Source organism: Scomber japonicus, chromosome 10 (genome assembly GCF_027409825.1).
Source record: "Scomber japonicus isolate fScoJap1 chromosome 10, fScoJap1.pri, whole genome shotgun sequence".
In the NCBI taxonomy this organism is placed as follows: Eukaryota; Metazoa; Chordata; class Actinopteri; order Scombriformes; family Scombridae; genus Scomber; species Scomber japonicus.
In genome coordinates, this window is record NC_070587.1 from 29144447 (window position 1) to 29154446 (window position 10000).

The window sequence follows — 10000 nt, forward strand, 5'->3', positions numbered from 1 at the left end:
AGATAGATAGATAGATAGATAGATAGATAGATAGATAGATAGATAGATAGATAGATAGATAGATAGATAGATATATGCACATTTATGTTTGTGTGTGTCTGTGTGTGAAGGTCTGCCAGGTGCCTTTCAAAGTAATGATTTGAGAATTGATAATCATTTAGTCTTATAAAATTAATATATATAGATAGATAGATAGATAGATAGATAGATAGATAGATAGATAGATAGATAGATAGATAGAGAGATAGAGAGATAGACAGATAGATAGATAGATAGATAGATAGATAGATAGATAGATAGATAAATAGATAGATAGATAGATTAACAGATAGATACATTGACATAGTCTAATGAAAATAAGATACATAGATAGATAATTAGATAGAAAGATATATAGATAGATAGATAGATAGATAGATAGATAGATAGATAGATAGATAGATATATAGATAGATAGATAGATTAACAGATAGATACATAGACATAGTCTAATGAAAATAAGATAGATAGATAGATAGATAGATAGATAGATAGATAGATAGATAGATAGATAGATAGATAGATAGATAGATAGATAGATAGATAGATAGATAGATACATAGATAGATAGATAGATAGACATAGATAGTTACATCGATAGATAGATAGATAGATACATCGATAGATAGATAGATAGATACACATTTATGTTTGTGTGTGTCTGTATGTGTGTGAAGGTCTGCCAGGTGCCTTTCAAAGTAAAGATTTGAGAATTAATAATCATTTAGTCTGATAAAATTAATATGGATAGATAGATAGATAGATAGATAGATAGATAGATAGATAGATAGATAGATAGATAGATAGAAATATATATAGATAGATAGATAGATAGATAGATAGATAGATAGATAGATAGATAGATATATAGATAGATAGATAGATTAACAGATAGATACATAGACATAGTCTAATGAAAATAAGATAGATAGATAGATAGATAGATAGAAAGATATATAGATAGATAGATAGATAGATAGATAGATAGATAGATAGATAGATAGATATATAGATAGATAGATAGATTAACAGATAGATACATAGACATAGTCTAATGAAAATAAGATAGATAGATAGATAGATAGATAGATAGATAGATAGATAGATAGATAGATAGATAGATAGATAGATAGATAGATAGATAGATAGATAGATAGATAGATAGATAGATAGATAGACATAGATAGTTACATCGATAGATAGATAGATAGATACATCGATAGATAGATAGATAGATACACATTTATGTTTGTGTGTGTCTGTATGTGTGTGAAGGTCTGCCAGGTGCCTTTCAAAGTAAAGATTTGAGAATTAATAATCATTTAGTCTGATAAAATTAATATGGATAGATAGATAGATAGATAGATAGATACATAGATAGATAGATAGATAGATAGATAGAAATATATATAGATAGATAGATAGATAGATAGATAGATAGACAGATAGATAGATAGATAGATATATAGATAGATTAACAGATAGATACATAGACATAGTCTAATGAAAATAAGATACATAGATAGATAATTAGATAGATAGAAAGATATATAGATAGATAGATAGATAGATAGATAGATAGATAGATAGATAGATAGATAGATAGATAGATAGATAGATAGACAGATAGATAGATAGATACATAGATAGATAGATAGATAGATAGATAGATAGATTAACAGATAGATACATAGACATAGTCTAATGAAAATAAGATAGATAGATAGATAGATAGATAGATAGATAGATAGATAGATAGATAGATAGATAGATAGATAGATAGATAGATAGATAGATAGATAGATAGACATAGATAGTTACATCGATAGATAGATAGATAGATACATCGATAGATAGATAGATAGATAGATACACATTTATGTTTGTGTGTGTCTGTATGTGTTTGAAGGTCTGCCAGGTGCCTTTCAAAGTAAAGATTTGAGAATTAATAATCATTTAGTCTTATAAAATTAATATAGATAGATAGATAGATAGATAGATAGATAGATAGATAGATAGATAGATAGATAGATAGATAGATAGATAGATAGATGCACATTTATGTTTGTGTGTGTCTGTGTGTGAAGGTCTGCCAGGTGCCTTTCAAAGTAATGATTTGATAATTGATAATCATTTAGTCTTATAAAATTAATATATATAGATAGATAGATAGATAGATAGATAGATAGATAGATAGAGAGATAGAGAGATAGACAGATAGATAGATAGATAGATAGATAGATAGATAGATAGATAGATAGATAGATAAATAGATAGATAGATATATTAACAGATAGATACATTGACATAGTCTAATGAAAATAAGATACATAGATAGATAATTAGATAGAAAGATATATAGATAGATAGATAGATAGATAGATAGATAGATAGATATATAGATAGATAGATAGATTAACAGATAGATACATAGACATAGTCTAATGAAAATAAGATAGATAGATAGATAGATAGATAGATAGATAGATAGATAGATAGATAGATAGATAGATAGATAGATAGACATAGATAGTTACATCGATAGATAGATAGATAGATACATCGATAGATAGATAGATAGATAGATACACATTTATGTTTGTGTGTGTCTGTATGTGTGTGAAGGTCTGCCAGGTGCCTTTCAAAGTAAAGATTTGAGAATTAATAATCATTTAGTCTGATAAAATTAATATGGATAGATAGATAGATAGATAGATAGATAGATAGATAGATAGATAGATAGATAGATAGATAGATAGATGCACATTTATGTTTATGTGTGTCTGTGTGTTTGTGAAGGTCTGCCAGGTGCCTTTCAAAGTACAGATTTGAGAATTAGTAATCATTTAGTGTTATACAATTAACCTGGGTGCCATCACTCACATAATGACCTTTGACCTGAGAAAATCATGATTTTCATATGTAAGGGTTTCAGTAGGCGGATGCTTTTCATTTCTAATTTCTAGTCATTTATTCATATTAATTGAGTCAAAGGTCTTCCAAATCAACCATCACTACAGTACTGTGACAAATAGATAGATAGATAGATAGATAGATAGATAGATAGATAGATAGATAGATAGATAGATAGATAGATAGATAGAAAGATAGATAGATAGATAGATAGATAGATAGATAGATAGATAGATAGATAGATAGATAGATCGATAGATAGATAGATGGATAGATAGATAGATAGATAGATAGATAGATAGATAGATAGATAGATACATCGATAGATAGATCGATAGATCGATAGACAGATAGATAAATACATAGATAGATATATAGATAGATAGATACATCGATAGATAGATAGATAGATAGATAGATAGATAGATAGATAGATAGATAGATAGATAGATAGATAGATAGATATATAGATAGATAGATAGATATAGAGAGAGAGAGATAGATGGATAGATAGATAGATAGATTGATAGATAGATCGATAGATAGATACATCGATAGATAGATCGATAGATCGATAGACAGACAGATAGATAGATAGATAGATAGATAGATAGATAGATAGATAGATATATAGATAGATAGATAGATAGATAGATAGATAGATACACATTTATGTTTGTGTGTATCTGTCTGTGTGTGAAGGTCTGCCAGGTGCCTTTCAAAGTAAAGATTTGAGAATTAATAATCATTTAGTCTGATAAAATTAATATGGATAGATAGATAGATAGATAGATAGATAGATAGATAGATAGATAGATAGATAGATAGATAGATAGATAGATAGATAGATAGATAGATAGATGCACATTTATGTTTATGTGTGTCTGTGTGTTTGTGAAGGTCTGCCAGGTGCCTTTCAAAGTACAGATTTGAGAATTAGTAATCATTTAGTGTTATACAATTAACCTGGGTGCCATCACTCACATAATGACCTTTGACCTGAGAAAATCATGATTTTCATATGTAAGGGTTTCAGTAGGCGGATGCTTTTCATTTCTAATTTCTAGTCATTTCTTCATATTAATTGAGTCAAAGGTCTTCCAAATCAACCATCACTACAGTACTGTGACAAATAGATAGATAGATAGATAGATAGATAGATAGATAGATAGATAGATGGATAGATAGATAGATAGATAGATAGATAGATAGATAGATAGATAGATAGATAGATACATAGATAGATAGATAGATAGATAGATAGATAGATAGATAGATAAATAGATAGATACACATTTATGTTTGTGTGTGTCTGTCTGTGTGTGAAGGTCTGCCAGGTGCCTTTCAAAGTACAGATTTGAGAATTAGTAATCATTTAGTGTTATAAAATTAACCTGGGTTCCATCACTCACATAATGACCTTTGACCTGAGAGCATAATAATTTTCATATGTAAGGGTTTCAGTCATTTCTAGTCATTTCTTCATCTTTATTGAGTCAAAGGTCTTCCAAATCAGCCATCACTACAGTACTGTGACAGACTCTGACTTATATTCTGTTTGGACATACACGGAAACACTCAGATATATCAGAATTCATCACATTGAACTAATTGTGTTGAGAAATCAACTTTCCTATGGATTCTGCTAAGAGAATGGATTACAATTAATGTGTGTGTGTGTGTGTGTGTGTATTGCAGTGTGTAGTTGTGTAGTTGTGTATAGTGTGTAGTTGTGTATAGTGTGTAGTTGTGTAATTGTGTATAGTGTGTAGTTGTGTAGTTGTGTATAGTGTGTAGTTGTGTATATTGTGTGTGTGTGTATTGCAGTCTGTAGTTGTGTATAATGTGTGTGTATTGCAGTGTGTATTTGTGTATTTGTGTATAGTGTGTAGTTGTGTAGTTGTGTATAGTGTGTAGTTGTGTAGTTGTGTAATTGTGTATAGTGTGTAGTTGTGTAGTTGTGTATATTGTGTGTGTGTGTGTATTGCAGTGTGTAGTTGTGTATAGTGTGTGTGTGTGTATTGGAGTGTGTAGTTGTTTATATTGTGTGTGTATTGCAGTATGTAGTTGTGTATACTGTGTGTGTATTGCAGTGTGTAGTTGTTTATATTGTGTGTGTATTGCAGTGTGTATTTGTGTATTTGTGTATAGTGTGTAGTTGTGTAGTTTTGTATAGTGTGTAGTTGTGTAGTTGTGTATATGTGTAGTTGTGTAGTTGTGTATAGTGTGTAGTTGTGTATATTGTGTTTGTGTGTGTATTGCAGTGTGTAGTTGTGTAGTTTTGTATAGTGTGTAGTTGTGTAGTTGTGTATAGTGTGTAGTCGTGTAGTTGTGTATGTTGTTTTTGTGTGTGTGTATTGCAGTGTGTACTTGTGTAGTTGTGTATAGTGTGTAGTTGTTTATAGTGTGTAATTGTGTTTAGAAATCAACCTTTCTATAGGTTCTGCTAAAATATTGTATTACAACTATCTTTTTATGGCTTTATTCGTCTGTTCTCAGCAAGTTCATGCAACTAATCACTGAATCACTTATTCTCGTTGGAGATACACTACAACACTCAGATATATCAGAATTCATCACACTGAATGAATTGTGTTTAGAAATCAACCTTTCTATGTGTTCTGCTAAGAAATGGATTACAACTAACTTTTTATGGCTTTATTCGTCTGTTCTCAGCAAGTTCATGCAACTAATCACTGAATCACTTATTCTCATTGGAGATACCCAAAAACACTCAGATATATCAGAATTCATCACATTGAACTAATTGTGTTTAGAAATCAACCTTTCTATGGGTTCTGCTAAGAAATGGATTACAACTAACTTTTTATGGCTTTATTCGTCTGTTCTCAGCAAGTTCATGCGACTAATCACTGAATCATGTATTTTCGTTGGAGATACACTACCAACACTCAGATATATCAGAATTCATCACATTGAACTAATTGTGTTTAGAAATCAACCTTTCTATTTGTTCTGCTAAGAAATGGATTACAACTAACTTTTTATGGCTTTATTCGTCTTTTCATATCAAGTTCATGCAACTAATCACTAAATCACTTATTCTCGTTGGAGATACACTACAACACTCAGATATATCAGAATTCATCACATTGAACTAATTGTGTTTAGAAATCAACCTTTCTATGTGTTCTGCTAAGAAATGGATTACAACTAACTTTTTATGGCTTTATTCGTCTGTTCTCAGCAAGTTCATGCAACTAATCACTGAATCACCTATTCTCATTGGAGATACCCAAAAACACTCAGATATATCAGAATTCATCACATTGAACTAATTGTGTTTGGAAATCAACCTTTCTATGGGTTCTGCTAAGAAATGGATTACAACTAACTTTTTATGGCTTTATTCGTCTGTTCTCAGCAAGTTCATGCGACTAATCACTGAATCATGTATTTTCGTTGGAGATACACTTTAACACTCAGATATATCAGAATTCATCACATTGAACTAATTGTGTTTAGAAATCAACCTTTCTATGGGTTCTGCTAAGAAATGGATTACAACTCACTTTTTATGGCTTTATTCGTCTGTTCTCAGCAAGTTCATCCAACTAATCACTGAATCATTTATTCTCATTGGAGATACCCAAAAAATCTCAGATATATCAGAATTCATCACATTGAACTAATTGTGTTTAGAAATCAACCTTTCTATGGGTTCTGCTAAGAAATGGATTACAACTAATTTTTTATGGCTTTATTTGTCTGTTCTCAGCAAGTTCATGCGACTAATCACTGAATCATGTATTTTCGTTGGAGATACACTACAACTCTCAGATATATCAGAATTCATCACATTGAACTAATTGTGTTTAGAAATCAACCTTTCTATGTGTTCTGCTAAAAAATGGATTACAACTAACTTTTTATGGCTTTATTCGTCTTTTCTCAGCAAGTTCATGCAACTAATCACTAAATCACTTATAGTATGTTTGGACATACACTAAAACACTCAGACATTTCAAAATTCATCACATTGAACTAATTGTGTTTAGAAGCCAACCTTTCTATGGGTTCTGTTAAGAGAATGGATTACAACTAACTTGTTATGGCTTAGATAGATAGACATACATTACATAAATTTATGTTTGTGTGTGTCTGTGTGTGTGTGAAGATCTGCCAGGTGCCTTTCAAAGTATAGATTTGAGAATTAATAATCATTTATTCTAATGAAAATAAGTATTATATATATATATATAATAAATAATAAAATAAGTATTATATATATATATATATATATATATATATATAGATAGATAGATAGATAGAGAGATAGAGAGATAGACAGATAGATAGATAGATAGATAGATAGATAGATTAACAGATAGATACATGGACATAGTCTGATGAAAATAAGATACATAGATAGATAGATAGATAGATAGAAAGATAGATAGATAATAGATAGATAGATAGATAGATAGAAAGATAGATAGATAGATAGATAGATAGATAGATTGATATATAGATAGATAGATAGATAGTTACATCGATAGATAGATAGGTAGATACATCGATAGATAGATAGATACACATTTATGTTTGTGTGTGTCTGTATGTGTGTGAAGGTCTGCTAGGTGCCTTTCAAAGTGAAGATTTGAGAATTAATAATCATTTAGTCTTATGAAATTAATATAGATAGATAGATAGATAGATAGATAGATAGATAGATACATCGATAGATAGATCGATAGATCGATAGACAGATAGATAGATACATAGATAGATATATAGATAGATACATCGATAGATAGATAGATAGATAGATAGATAGATAGATAGATAGATAGATAGATAGATAGATAGATAGATAGATAGATACTTATGTTTGTGTGTGTCTGTGTGTGTGTGAAGGTCTGCCAGGTGCCTTTCAAAGTAATGATTTGAAAATTAATAATCATTTAGTGTTATAAAATTAAGATAGATAGATACATAGATAGATACATAGATAGACAGATAAATAGATAGATAGAAAGATAGATAGATAGATACATAGATAGATAGATAGATAGATAGATAGATAGATAGATATATCATCACATTGAACTAATTGTGTTTAGAAATCAACCTTTCTATGTGTTCTGCTAAAAAATGGATTACAACTAACTTTTTATGGCTTTATTCGTCTTTTCTCAGCAAGTTCATGCAACTAATCACTAAATCACTTATAGTATGTTTGGACATACACTAAAACACTCAGACATTTCAAAATTCATCACATTGAACTAATTGTGTTTAGAAGCCAACCTTTCTATGGGTTCTGTTAAGAGAATGGATTACAACTAACTTGTTATGGCTTAGATAGATAGACATACATTACATAAATTTATGTTTGTGTGTGTCTGTGTGTGTGTGAAGATCTGCCAGGTGCCTTTCAAAGTATAGATTTGAGAATTAATAATCATTTATTCTAATGAAAATAAGTATTATATATATATATATAATAAATAATAAAATAAGTATTATATATATATATATATATATATATATATAGATAGATAGATAGATAGATAGAGAGATAGAGAGATAGACAGATAGATAGATAGATAGATAGATAGATAGATAGATTAACAGATAGATACATAGACATAGTCTAATGAAAATAAGATACATAGATAGATAGATAGATAGATAGATAGATAGAAAGATAGATAGATAATAGATAGATAGATAGATAGATAGAAAGATAGATAGATAGATAGATAGATAGATAGATTGATATATAGATAGATAGATAGATAGTTACATCGATAGATAGATAGGTAGATACATCGATAGATAGATAGATACACATTTATGTTTGTGTGTGTCTGTATGTGTGTGAAGGTCTGCTAGGTGCCTTTCAAAGTGAAAATTTGAGAATTAATAATCATTTAGTCTTATGAAATTAATATAGATAGATAGATAGATAGATAGATAGATAGATAGATAGATAGATACATCGATAGATAGATCGATAGATCGATAGACAGATAGATAGATACATAGATAGATATATAGATAGATACATCGATAGATAGATAGATAGATAGATAGATAGATAGATAGATAGATAGATAGATAGATAGATAGATAGATAGATAGATAGATAGATAGATAGATAGATAGATAGATAGATACTTATGTCTGTGTGTGTCTGTGTGTGTGTGAAGGTCTGCCAGGTGCCTTTCAAAGTAATGATTTGAAAATTAATAATCATTTAGTGTTATAAAATTAAGATAGTTAGATACATAGATAGATACATAGATAGACAGATAGATAGATAGAAAGATAGATAGATAGATACATAGATAGATAGATAGATAGATAGATAGATAGATAGATAGATAGATAGATAGATAGATAGATAGATAGATAGATAGATAGATGCACATTTATGTTTGTGTGTGTCTGTGTGTGAAGGTCTGCCAGGTGCCTTTCAAAGTAATGATTTGAGAATTGATAATCATTTAGTCTTATAAAATTAATATATATAGATAGATAGATAGATAGATAGATAGATAGATAGATAGATAGAGAGATAGAGAGATAGACAGATAGATAGATAGATAGATAGATAGATAGATAGATAGATAGATAGATAAATAGATAGATAGATAGATTAACAGATAGATACATTGACATAGTCTAATGAAAATAAGATACATAGATAGATAATTAGATATATAGAAAGATATATAGATAGATAGATAGATAGATAGATAGATAGATAGATAGATAGATAGATAGATATATAGATAGATAGATAGATTAACAGATAGATACATAGACATAGTCTAATGAAAATAAGATAGATAGATAGATAGATAGATAGATAGATAGATAGATAGATAGATAGATAGATAGATAGATAGATAGATAAATAGATAGATAGATAGATAGATAGACATAGATAGTTACATCGATAGATAGATAGATAGATACATCGATAGATAGATAGATAGATACACATTTATGTTTGTGTGTGTCTGTATGTGTGTGAAGGTCTGCCAGGTGCCTTTCAAAGTAAAGATTTGAGAATTAA